This window comes from Triticum dicoccoides, chromosome 3B, assembly GCF_002162155.2.
Source record: "Triticum dicoccoides isolate Atlit2015 ecotype Zavitan chromosome 3B, WEW_v2.0, whole genome shotgun sequence".
Taxonomy (NCBI): domain Eukaryota; kingdom Viridiplantae; phylum Streptophyta; class Magnoliopsida; order Poales; family Poaceae; genus Triticum; species Triticum dicoccoides.
In genome coordinates this window covers 668800990-668814951 of record NC_041385.1, presented here as the reverse complement: position 1 = coordinate 668814951, position 13962 = coordinate 668800990, and positions in this window count along the sequence as shown.

The window sequence follows — 13962 nt, the reverse complement described above, 5'->3', positions numbered from 1 at the left end:
TGTCAGCCGATCTTGTGCTGTTCTCTTGTCTATTGACTATATACGCTCACAATGTCGTGGGTTCCATATGTCAGGAAAACACTAGGAGGAAGCATTTTATTTTTCCATACGCTGACATGGTGGGCCCCTACTGTCATCCTCTCCACGTACTTCTGTCGATTCCTGTTGTTTGTTGACCATGTTGACAACGCGAGAGGGTAGCGCTGCGGCGAGCGCACCAAAGCGCGCGGAGGACGTCGGCGTTAACGATTTAGGAGACGGTGGGGCGGCGATGCGTGCGCTGAGGCGCAGCCAGCCGTGGGAGGCGGAAGCAGGCGGCCCTGCTGGCGCTGGTCTGGTTTTGGCGGCTGGAGGAAGACAGGGCTGAAGAAACACGACAGACTGTAAAAGCAGCAAGAGTACTTAACAACCTTAACTGAAACCAGCAGGGGCACTTAACAACCAAAGCTGAAAACAGTATGAGTACTTATACAGGTTCAACCGTACAAAGCACACCTCGAACAGTGCTACTTTGCCTACAGTTAACCAAGGGTGAGGCCGCCAAGCCCCAGGACAAGGCCCAGGCGCCACCCCGCGCATCCACAACCTTCCGAAAGCGGCTTCATCTTGCAACGTGGTCAATAAATAGGATATTTGCTTTAGAGCCATGGAAAAGCATGAACATAATCTTCTGTCCTCTTCTCCAAGATGGATGGGCCTTCATTATTTAAGACCACCCATGAATAAGTATCTTTTCACCTCCAAGGGGAATTGAGTAGGTCAACATAAACATCATGTTGTGACCAAGCGCAAGTCTGACCCGACCATGGTCAGGCATCTATATAGGAACAATAGAACTCGGCAGTTCCTATTTCAAGAAGATCACAACTGTAAAACTGTGTATAAGCAATAGTTTATGAACAACATATATAACAGAAAATAGCTCGTACCATAAGTTTCTCGACACGGTTGGACCTGTTCAACGAGTGCAGTAGTGGCACACATATCCCATGTGGACTTCCACCATTGAAACGCCCCACAAGGACCTCAAGACGATCAATAAAGTGTAGGAACTTGTGGATGTCGATCCAGTCAACTTCAGTGCCATTAGTAACAGCCGAGTTATTACAGAGTAACAAATGAGCAGACTGCTTAACTCTGAAAAAACCTACATGTGCCACCAATTATAAGAAAATATTAGTTAGAAGTAGCATCTTCGTGAGAGATTCGTTGCTACTTCTAAAGTTAAATTGTGATTAGTTAGACAGAATAGGTGGATTAAGAAGTAATCAAGGAAACAAGCAAGAACCAGATACAAAACTAACATGGATGAACAATTGGAACGACGTCGGGGTGGAAGATCGCAGTGAAGATGAGACCAGGTTCTGCTATTTCAATCAACATTCGTGCGCCAACTTTTAGTCTGTAACACTTGAGAAAGTTTATCCAAGTTCGGCCATAAAAAAAGCAGCGATCTTCTTGGTTCATGAATCCAACTCGGAAGTAATATCCATGGCTTGTCTTCACTGTGACCATTAAACTAGTGTATTCAGTTATGGCAAGGCCGAGCATCTTGAGTACATGTGTTTTGGCAGAGCAAATAATACACTGCAGGAAAAATAATATGAGAACACAACATGTTAAAAAAAAACCACCCTCCCGGATAGAAAAGAGGATTCTAGGAACATACTGTGTGCGTTTCAAAATGCTGGGTTAGGATGAGAAGGAACAAGTGTGGTGTCTCGCCGAAGGCGCAGAAATCTGTAGGGTAGTCGCACTTTGGGCACTGCAACTGAAACACACTAGATTCAGTACGAAGAAAAATGCATCAACGGCGGCGGCTGCCATTGAAAGGGATCGAGAAGAGGTGTCTAGGGGGGGGGGTGATTAGACACTAAGTGCCCAAAGTAGCAGTTTTTAACTTCTTTATGTTGGAGTGGAGTTTAGGCACAAGTTTAACACTCACAATACATAACAAGCAAGCATGCGAAGAGTATATGAGCAGCGGAAAGTGAAGCATGCAACTTGCAAGAATGTAAAGGGAAGGTATTGGAGGATTCAAACGCAATTGGAGACACGGATGTTTTTGTCGGGGTTCCGATAGGTGGTGCTATCATACATCCACGTTGATGGAGACTTCAACCCACGAAGGGTAACGGCTACGCGAGTCCACAGAGGGCTCCACCCAAGAAGGGTCCACGAAGAAGCAACCTTGTATATCCCACCATGGCCGTCGCCCATGAAGGACTTGCCTCACTAGTGGTAGATCTTCACGAAGTAGGCGATCTCCTTGCCCTTACAAACTCCTTGGTTCAACTCCACAATCTTGTCGGAGGCTCCCAAGTGACACCTAGCCAATCTAGGAGACACCACTCTCCAAGGAGTAACAAATGGTGCGTTGATGATGAACTCCTTGCTCTTGTGCTTCAAATGATAGTCTCCCCAACACTCAACTTTCTCTCACAGGATTTGGATTTGGTGGAAAGAAGATTTGAGTGGAAAGCAACTTGGGGAAGCCTAGAGATCAAGATTCATATGGTAGGAATGGAATATCTTGGCCTCAACACATGAGTAGGTAGTTCTCTCTCAGAAAATGGATGCTGGAAATGTAGGCTTGTTCTGATGGCGCTCTCCACGAATGAAGAGGAGGTGGAGGGGTATATATAGCCTCCACACAAAATCTAACCGTTACACACAATTTACCAATCTCGGTGGGACCAAATCAACAAACTCGGTCAAACCGATTTAGTAAACCTAGTGAACGTTAGGATTTTCGGTGGGACCGACATGCAACTCGGTAGGACCGATATGGTTAGGGTTAGGGAATAACGTAATCTCGGTGAGACCGATTACACAAACTCGGTGATACCGATTTTGGTAATAAGCTAACCAGAGAGTTGGTCAGGCAAACTCGGTGAGACCGATTACACAAACTCGGTGGGACCGATTTTGGTAATAAGCTAACCAGAGAGTTTGCATTGTAATCTCGGTAGTACCGATTGCTCAAACTCAGTGAGATCGATTTTGGTAATGGACATACACAAAGAGATTACAATCCCATCTCTGTGAGACCAAGATCCCTATCGGTGAGACCGATTTTCCTAGGGTTTGTGGCAGTGGCTAAGATATCTGAACTCGGTGGCGCCGGATAGAAAGAATCGGTGAGGCCGAGTTAGACTTTGGGTTGAGGACATATGTGGATGTGAGAAAGTAGTTGAGGGATTTGGAGCATATCACTAAGCACTTTGAGCAAGCAAGCCATGAAGCAACACCTCATCCCTTCTTTATAGTATTGGCTTTTCCTATAGACTCAATGTGATCTTGGATCACTAAAATGGAAAACATGTAGAGTCTTGATCTTGAAGCTTGAGCTAATCCTTTTTCCTTAGCATCTTGAAGGGGTTCCACATCCTTTAGTCCATGCCACTCCATTGTTGAACTTGTCTGAAATATACTAGGTAAAAGTGTTAGTCCAACAAGAGATATGTTGACATTAATTACCAAAACCACCCAGGGAGCACTTGTGCTTTCAGCCATCCTAGGATTACCTGCGACCAAGGGACTTGGATTTATCGGGGATGGATGAAGAATACGTACCTGGTTCTCCATGAGAAAACCCTATGCAATCGCCGAGTGGGGGTTTTCTCTGAACAAGCAGACGAGGGAGAATGGGATTCAGGCCCAGTGAAATATTGTCACTTCGTCCGTCCAGCTTACTGCTAAAGCTAGAAAGGAGGGTTGTGATTTGACGGCTCATTGGGCATTACTGCGGCGCTACGACCGGGGTGTGTCTATCGTGAAGTTGTGCACTCAAATTTGTGCATATGGCACGTGGACCCCGTTGCCGGTTGCCCCACATATCAGCGAAAGGAAGTAGAAAGACATGAGTAACTAGTTACACATAAATATATATTTTGACAGAGAGATACTTCCTGTGTAAAGAAATATACAAATCTTTTATATCACAGGCTCACCTTGCCGAGAAATATACTCCCTCTGCAGCGCACGGGCATTATGGGGTTTCAGCTTTTTTTATGGGGGTTCAGCTGAGAATATAATACTCAGATAGGCTCACGGTTTTGGACTTTGGGCCGCAGGCCGACCCTGCATGTTTGGGGGCCCATGTGTTCTACCTCAGCGCTTTATATTTCAAGCGATCGGTATGGCACTGGTTTTAGATGCTGTCGCAAGGCGAATACACAAAATTGAATAAAGCACGGCAGCTGTTGGAATGAAATTGAACGACAGTTCCTAACCAGCAATCAGAGTTGCAATTCTATCAATGATATACCATGTGATAAATAATACTGTCGTACTACTTATACACACAGGACACTTGTTTCACCATGCCAGATTATTACATCAAAATCTCTCGGAGGATAGATCAGTTCGACAGTTGCGTGCTGCTACTGAAGAATTTCAAAGTTGATTTGGACCAGCTCTCCTTGCCAGGAAAGTTCAATTTTGACATCATCCCCTACCGCAAGATATGATTTAGATTTGAACCTTGACCATCCTTTAGCATCAATCATCATGCGACCATCCTTTGTACTTATGGTATATTGAGCAGGTTCATTCACACCAAGGCTGCGCATGGTAAGAGAAACTTGGCCGCGGTCGCCCGGATTGTTGAACGACTCCCTCGTTGCTCTAGGAATTCTCTATTTGCAAACAAGAAGACATACCCAAACAGTTAGATCAACACAGTGAATCATGTGAAACAACATGGAAAGAAAAAAGAACGAAGCACTTGGGCGGCCAATGCTTACCAAGAAGGTGGACATGTCGGTTTTTGTAAGGACTTTTGTATATGAAGTGCGAACTGCAGCCCAGTCTGTTGCCGGTGCAACTGCATGAGCCAGAGCAGATGCAAGTGCAAGTGTTGGTGCAGGTGCCGAAGCCGCTGCTGCTGCCAGAGATGGTGCTCCTTGTAGAGCTGGTGCCGGTGTCGGAGCAGGTGCCGGTGTCGATGACCGATCCTCTGGTAGATGAGACTGATCCACTGACGCGGTCGGTGCCCAATCCTCAACTGGATCAGACTGAGCTGCTGCCGCTGTCAGTGCTAGAGCAACTACCGGTGCTCAATCTGTGCGAGACAACGGAGATCGTGTCTGGTATGCTATGATCAACTTTCTAACTTGACTAGGATTCTTGACCGTGATCCCGTTTTTTTCTTCATTTCTTTTAAACGCGAGAAGGACTAATTGTGGCATTTTTGTTAAACCAAACTGCAGTTCATCATAGGGATTTAGCTTGTACTCAGACAATAGACTGATCCAATTTTTTCCAGTAATATAAGTGATGGACAGTGCCTTTGTTACTGACACGACATAAGAAGTGAAACCTGCAAAAATAGCCATCATAGAGCAAACCAAACTGTTTATTCTGTGATGAATGTCACATGGCAAAACCTGCATCGTAAAATTGTAGGAAAAGAAAGAAAACATGACATTAAATCAATAAGATTTAGACAGTAAATCAATAAGATTTAATTGATGTGACATGAGTGAATCCTTACCAGGAAATCACTATGTTGAAGTACTAAACAGAAGATTGATCGTCCAACTACGCATGGCATGCAGGGGCCCCGCCTACTCCCACAAGCAGGACAGTCCAAAGGTCGTGACCAATCGTATGGACCAAACATCCATGGGACTAGAAATCCTGGAGTGTGCGATAAACCCTACAATGCATACAGATATTGGAGTGTAACCATAATTGATAAACCGTCCTCACAAAAAATATGATCTGGATACTTCAAAATGTACAGACTGAATTGAGTGGACAGACATTAACATAGACCATTCTCAGGACTGACCACACACCAAAAGCAGCAGTACTAATAAACAATACAGGGTTCACAAACACAAATCAAGTACTGAACAATAGTACTTACTACAGACAAGCAAAGTTGCACTAACTAAACTCTGCAGACTATTTCTTGCCACCGACCTACGGGATGAACCCTGCATAACTGACTAGGCCATGGACTTCGTGTGAGATGTCTACATGCACCATCACCATCTTGTCAACCTTGGAGAACCTAACAGAGTGGTCTTTCCACTCATAAACATGATGATGAAGACATGCCGCATCAAACTTGTTGGGAAGCTTTACAAGAACCACACCCTTCGTAATCGAAGGCACAACCAGGAAATTGTTGTGGTCAAGTACAACCTCGAGAACACGCCTGACAACAATGCTACAGGAAAACACTAGTTCAGGACACGTGGCGACAAGGACACAACAGCTGGATAGTTCAGCAGTAGAACTCATCATCAGGTCTTCCAGTTCACACGGCATGACTTAGAGAACTTCATCTCCACTGCGGACCTGGTTCTAATTCAAACAGAAACCATATTTTATTACTACCTCCGTTCAGAAATATAAGATGATTTTCGATATTATACTCCATATATGACTACATATACGCATAAAAATGAGTGAACAAAGACACTAGAACATGTCTTCAAAGGCATGAGAGCAGAGGGATTACGTGCAATATCCATAACACAAGTTACTGAGGCAAATATACCCTCTTAAAAGGTAGCATTGATGTTCATAAAGTACTCCCTCCGTCCCAAAATTCTTGTCTTGGATTTTTCTAGATACGGATGTATCAAGTCACATTTTAGTATTAGATACATCCGTATCTAGACAAATCTAAGATAAGAAATTTGGGACAGAGGGAGTAGTTGAAAGTAATCTATAAGAAATTAGTGTCAACCTCTCGCATGTTTTGGTCAAAAGAGGAATTTAGAACCATCATTTGGCACACTAAAATCACATGCAAGATCACCCAGAAAGTTGTACTAACAGTACTAGTACTACGTGTTAGATGAAAAAACACGATCAAGATCGAGAAAAAGATCGTCAACAAGAGACATTACCTGGACTTGCTTAATGAGGGATCCCGGAGAGGGGGGCTTGGATAGGGCGATGGCTTTGAGCTTGTCTGCGGTAGTCTCGACTGGGTGCTTGCGCTTCTTCGTACCATGAGCCTCGACGGTTTTGGCCAGAACCATAGACATCACGTCTGCCGGTGGTCCGGCGTCCATCCAAGAGAGGAAGCTGAGAGAGAAGAGTGAAAGGAGGAACGAGATGAGGGAGAAGCAAAGCGAGTGGGGGTTTTCTTCAAGAGAGCAAGCTGAGAGAGAAGAGTGAAATGATGGTTGCTTCGTCCGTCCAACTTACTGCTGGAAAGGAGGGGGTTTTGTGATTTGACGGCTCATTGGGCATTAATGCGGCGGTTCGATCGGGATAGTCTACCGTCACTCTACTACGGAGTAATTTAATGCATGGCTGGTGGACCCAGGTGCTGGCTGTCCCACACGTCGGCGAAAGTGAGTAATTTAGTGCATGGCTGGAGGAGGATCCACACGGTAGAGCGTGTCCACTGTTTTTCATTCTGAAGAAAAAATGATTACAACAAGCGTTTCCACTCTTACGCCGGAGGAGTGCGAAACACGGCAGCCACTTGAACATACACAGTGCTCCTACTACTAGGCATGTAGTACGTCAGTAGTACTACACAATCTTGTTGCTAGTGTAGTAAGATATGACAATAACAAATGATGTTGTGCGCATGTCAACTACTCCTATATGTAACATAGTACCTCTTTTTCGACTGTCCGGTCGAGAATGAACGGTGAGATCAATGTTAACAGAACTAGGTCCACAGCGCACGAAGAGTACGGTGCTACAGTATTCCACGAAACATGAACCATATGAAGCACGAATAGTGTTAGACAGGGTGTATGAAGGGTGCACGGGATGGGAGCAAAAGTTCCCTTCTCGACCCACTTTTGGGTGTTTGACAGAGTGCATGAAGGGTGCATGAGTCCACACTAGTAGGTTGACAAAAATACACGAAGAGGAAACAACTATATTGAGATGAGAATGCAGCCAAACACACCCACACGCTTTGTGCTACAGTGACTGATCTGCACCGTCTAAGTTTGATCCAACGGTCATGTTGCGCCGAGACATGTAGAGGGCGCCTAAACACCACCAAAGTCCCTCTGCTTCTCAAGGCGCACGACGTTGGTGATGCAGGGTGCAACCGCCCACAGAGCCCGCTCCCGGTCGACGGGAGCCAGCTCGTCAAAGACGGCATCCAATGGCATGAATGGATTCCGATGACGGAGCCCTGAAAGGATTCGCCCGGCAACGGCGACGGCAGCCCGCAACCCCTCCTTGTCTAGCTCAGCCCCCACCATCGCGCGGAGACGGCTCAGCTCCTCGGAGAGATAGGTGAAGAAGGAGACCATGTCAGGAAGCCACAGCTCATTGAAGTCGACCGGGTGGTCGAACGGGTTTAGCCCGACGGCCGGCATCATTGCGCTGGCACAACGGTAGGCATCGCATAGCCGCAACACGTGCATGGCAACTTGGTTCACCAAGTGGCTGAGGCGATCCTGGACCTCATCACGATCGGCCCGCTCGCGCTCCAGTCGGCTCCCCTGACGGCCTATCGTATCTCCCGCTTTCTGCAGCAACACCACCGACGCCTCGAGCATCTTTGTGGTGGACGCCTGCCGCTTTTGAAGCTCTGTGAACTCCCACACATAACGGAGGAGCATGGCACTCCTCTCCTCCTTGAGCTCACGGAGCTCCACGTCCTTGGCCCTGAGCTCCGCATCCTTGGCATGGAGCTCCTGTGTCAGGTGCCTCACCTCAGACTTCGTGATCTACTGCGCCGCCATGGCACCAGGTAGAAGCAATGGGGAGAGGAAGCAAAGGGGGCGAAATGGCTGAAAGGCAATGCAATCTACGGGAAGGCGGAGGGAGCCAGCCGAGGAGCGGGGAATCTTTTGGTTTTCACCACGGTAAAACACCAGTCGACGACTTCTCACATCAGGGAGCAGTGGGTTTTACAGGCGGAGTCATCGTGACTAATTGCTGCCGCGCCTGCTCCCGTCAATCAAAAAATTAAAAATCCTGCCGTGCCTGCTCCTGTCAATAAAAAAAATAAAAATCCTACCGCACCCAAACACCAGAGCAACGCCGCGGTGGATATTTAAATTTACCTGCCGGCAAGTAGATAAAAAAAGGGGTAAAAAACAAATGTGGCGGCGGCCTAGCTAATCGGTCGAACTAGCCCAACTAGCTAGCCACCGTGCTTCACTGATGTACTCGGCGGGAAAGGTGGTCTTTCGTGATTTGACGACTCATTTACTTGCTTCCGCACTACGACCGAGGAGGACTCAAAAACGCGCGGTAGGGCGTCCCACGTCAGGAAGAATAGATGCGTGCAGCACCCGGGAGGACCACGAAACCGCGCGGTAGGGTGTGCCACGTCTCGGCACGGAGGAAAAATGTGCGTGTAAAAATATACTGCATCAGATGTAGTACCTACGGTTCGACCTCGGGACCCAGCCAGTCGGTCGAAAACACCCCACTAGCCACACAGCTTCATCATGCAAACGTGGCACGGAGGATAGATGTGGTTAGCTCCATCTCGACCAGCCACAACGTCTCTTGTTCTAGGCGATTCTTCTATTTTCCAAGCTTTTTTTTAGTTGTAATAACACCACGGCAAGCTAGCGCCGTTCCTCGTGTGTGCCCGTGCAAAGGTTAGACGATGGAGAGAAGAGAGATTGAGATCACAGACCTGGGACCCACCAGTAAGTGAGACAACGGTCATGCATGTGTTGACAAGGCACTCCCTCTACTCTACTCAACGCAAGTACTGTATAAAATCAAGTTATGGGACAAAGCCAACAACCGTTCATTTTTTCAGGCTATCGACTTACGCTTTGTAGTCCAGGTTGCCAGTTCGAATCTCGTCTTTCAGATTTGTTAGTTTTAGGTCCAAATTTGATTAATGACAAGTGGGACCCCCGTGTGTTGTTCCGATATTCCAGTGTAGGATGGTTTTTTTGAACGAACACTTTGCGCGGTTAGACAAGTAACGACACGAGTTACACGTATTTTGCAAGTTTACGAACAAAAATGACCGCGGCATAGAATATCATATCCACCCCGCAGCTTAGATACTATGGTGATACGAGTTTTTACACCATCGGAAGTGAGATCCAATGGCTTGGGAGTAGTCTTTGTAATTATGCGTGATTTCCAAACTCTCCAAAGGTTTTTTTTTGCAAATAAAACATTCAGGCCTTGTGTGTGCCGCTGCATCTTCGATCCAACGGCTCCCTGGTGCTCATATTAGGTGCTCCCTGTAGCTTAATTACCCACTACGGTGATAGGAGCATCTAGGTCGTATGATCAGTGATCAGATGGCACATGCATAGTACTTGTACTTTCTGCGCATTTCCCGAACTCTATCAGTTGTATATTGCAAAAACATTCAAAGCTCCTACTGTGGGCCGTTAGATCTCAGTGAACTCGTATCACCATAGAATCTACGATGCGGGAGCACCTCATACTCTCCCGTGCGAGAAAACATAAGGTGCTATCGCAGCTTGGATGCTACGGTGATACGAGCTTGGAGGTCGTTTGATCTGAGATCCAATGGCATCTGAGTAGTCTTTGTACTTGTAAGTAGTGGCCGAACTCTTTTGGGGCTTTTCTGCAAAAAACCATTCGAACCACCGAGGAGGTGTTGGGTCACAAATCCAACGCCTCCGAAGAGCTTGTATCACCAAAGCATCTAAGGTGTGGTAGCACATGATATTCTTACATACATGAGAATATGATGTCCTCCTTCATCTTAGATGCTATGGTGATACGAGCTTCAGGGTCGTTGGATATGGGATCAAAGGGCATCTAAGTAGTTTTTGTACAAATTGTGTGCAATTCTCAAACTCATCAAGGTTTCCTGCAAAAAAATTAAGACACATCATGTGAGCTGCTATATCTCAGATCTACAAGCTCCAAGCAACTCGTATCGGCATATAGCATCTAAGGTATGGGGGCACATGATATTCTCCCGGGGAGGAGGGGTGGGGGTGCACAACCAATCGGTGGTTGGGAGGGTGGGGACAAATATAATCTAAACAACCCTAAACAGAGCTCCACAATTTTATCTAAGGTCGAGGGGTTGACCCCCGAAAATCATAGCTTCGCCTAAACACAACATTTGCATGTACTGTAGTACTAGACTTAATATTCATGTTTCAGTTTCATGTTCATTTTAAATATTGAACTGAGGACCATGGATGTCTTACATTTTACTCCCTTCGTCCCTAAATATTAGTCTTTTTAGAGGCTTCAAATGGACTGGCGCATACAGATGTATATAGACATATTTTAGAGTCTATATTCACTCATTTTGCTCCGTATGTAGTCACTTGTTGAACTCTCTAAAAGACTAATATTTAGGAATAGAAGGAGTATTTTTGAATTCGTGTCATACATGCATGGTTTGGAAAAATAGATGCACTATACTTATTGGATTGTTGTTGTGTTCATGCGTGTGTGTCTCTCTGTGTGTGTGTGGTCATATGCTTGATACATACAAAGTTTTCTCACCTCCATATTTTTCATCTTTTAAATTTGAATTTGCATTGGAAAACTTACTAGGGATACCATGAAATGTGAAATCCACGTTGAGATCACTATATCACAAACTCACTCTAATTCAACAACTCGTCATGAATCAATTACCACGTTGAGATTAGTATTTGCAAGGAAAATACGGGTATTGTAATACACATAGATTCGTTCGGCAATTTAAAAGGTTCTTTTCGTATTCTCGAATGGTAGGACCCAACGGCATACTAGCCAGACCTTGGCTCGTGTTGATCCTAAAAAAACCCGGGCTCGTGTCCTTCGGTGGCGTGCGTGGTACGCACATTAGGCAACCCCAACCAGTCGAGCCTCAGTGTTTCAAGTCGAAATATCTGGCAGCCAGAATTCCAACCCTAGGAAATTCCCCATCTTGTCACCGGTCCATAATGACTACTACCGATGAACAACGGAGGGATGCTTTAGTAACTAGACAATGTTACCTACCGTGCCGAGCACGGTTCAATTCCCTCGGTCGCCACTCATCAAGGTCACCCATCAACTGCATTGCCTAGTACTACTACTACTACACCAGGATGAGCACAGAATTGAGCCCGTTTGTTCGTGCCTATTACTTGAGTTAATATATCAGGCAATGCACTGGTACGGAGGGATTATCCTTTTACTCTGCATATATAACTTGTCTGAAGTCTAACTAAGCAAAATGTTTGACCAAATCCTTTCTTAAGAAATACAACATGATAGATGTACGGCTTGAAAATTTATTGCATGATGCAGGTTATGATATTGTTTCGAATCCTGGATCTTAAATTTCAGAAAATCCAAAACTGAGCATAAATTCTTGAAACTGAGCATGGTCACGTGATATGGCACAAATATTACTTTGTAAGTTTTTTCTTCAATTCGAGACAAGCTGCTTATGACAAGTTGCACAAATGAAGAGCCAAGGTATTTTGAACAAAGACCTGTCACGTTAAGGAGAACACTTTCACTATTGAAACCGTGGGCGTTTACGTGCCGCCACGAGTCCCCGCTTCTCATCGGCAGGTGCCGTCCCAGCAAGCGTGTGAGTCGACGGGAGGCGTGCGAGCAGACCGCTACGTCGGCTGTTAGGGAGGCGTGCGAGCAGACCGCTGTGCAGACTCACCGGGAGGCGAGCCCTTTGACCAGGCTCCGCCACCCACCGTCGTCCCAACTGCTCCCACTTTTAATGTCACCGGCATCGCAGTTTAAAATCAACCCCGCACTACCCGGTATCGCTACAATCATCTCTCTTCCTCTCCGATTCTCCTATCGTCTACCTCCAACTAGCCTGACCTAAACGTACGCCATGCTGCATCACGATAGTCTGCCCTTAGTGTTCCAGTTTCATGAGGAAGACACCCAGCCGGAGTCTCAAGAACATAAGGCGCTTTAGGACGAGCTTGAACTGGCCTTGCGGGAAGACGCCGCGCCTGTCCCCGCTCCCGTTCCGGCTCTCATCGCCCCGACTGCACCAGCGCCCATCCCCGTGGCATTGATGGGCTGGGAGCCGCACATTGTCGCCGAGCTTGATGCCACGGGGTTCCATGAGGTCCCCGCCGACTTTCATGTGCCCGTTCACCTGCCAACGCATGCGCTTGCGCGCGCACTGACGCGCACGCCCGTGCCGGTGCCCGTGCACCTGCCAGCGCATGCGCCTGTGCATGCACTGACATCGCGCCCGTGCTGGTGCCCGTGCACACGAATGTTTCCGCCGCGCCGTTGACAGCGCCTGTCCCCGCGCGGGTGCCAGTGCCCCCCTCAGTGGCATGGATTGTAACGCCCCGGATCCGATGCGCCAGGTGTCTGCCAGTTATTCGCCGTCGTTGCCATGGCATTTGCTTGCATGTTGCATTTTATCATGTCATCATGTGCATCTCATTTTGCATACGTGTTCGTCTCATGCATCCGAGCATTTTCCCCGTTGTCCGTTTTGCAATCCGGCGCTCCTATGTCATCCGGCGTCCCCTTCTTGCCTCTCTTCGTTAGCGGGTGTTAAACATTCTCGAAATGGACCGAGTCTTGCCAAGCGGCCTTGGTATACCACCGGTAGACCACCTGTCAAGTTTCGTGCCATTTGGAGGTCGTTTGATACTCCAACGGTTAACCGGGTAACCGTAAAGGCCTTTGTTGTCTTGCAGCCCAACACCCTTCCAAAGTGGCCCAAAACCCAGCAAACTCCCCTCCATGCTCTCGGTCGTTCGATCACGATCGTGCGGGCGAAAACCGCTCCTTATTTGGACTCTCCTAGCTCCCAGAATCTATAAATATGTGCCCCTCCCCGAATTTCCGCAGTCCATACCCTAGCTCCCCTCCTCCTCGCGCCGCCGGACGAAATTCCTCTCCGCGTCCGGACATGTCCGCGCCCGCCGGACGTCCGCGCCGCCGCCCGGAGCCAGTGGCATCGTGCCATGTGGCCCCTCCGCTTCCTCCCACCACCGCCGGCCCACGGGGCCCGAATCGGGCCCGCGGGGCCCGTCCTCCGTCGCCGCGCCCACAGGGTCGCCCGCCGCCGCTCGAGCGAGTCCG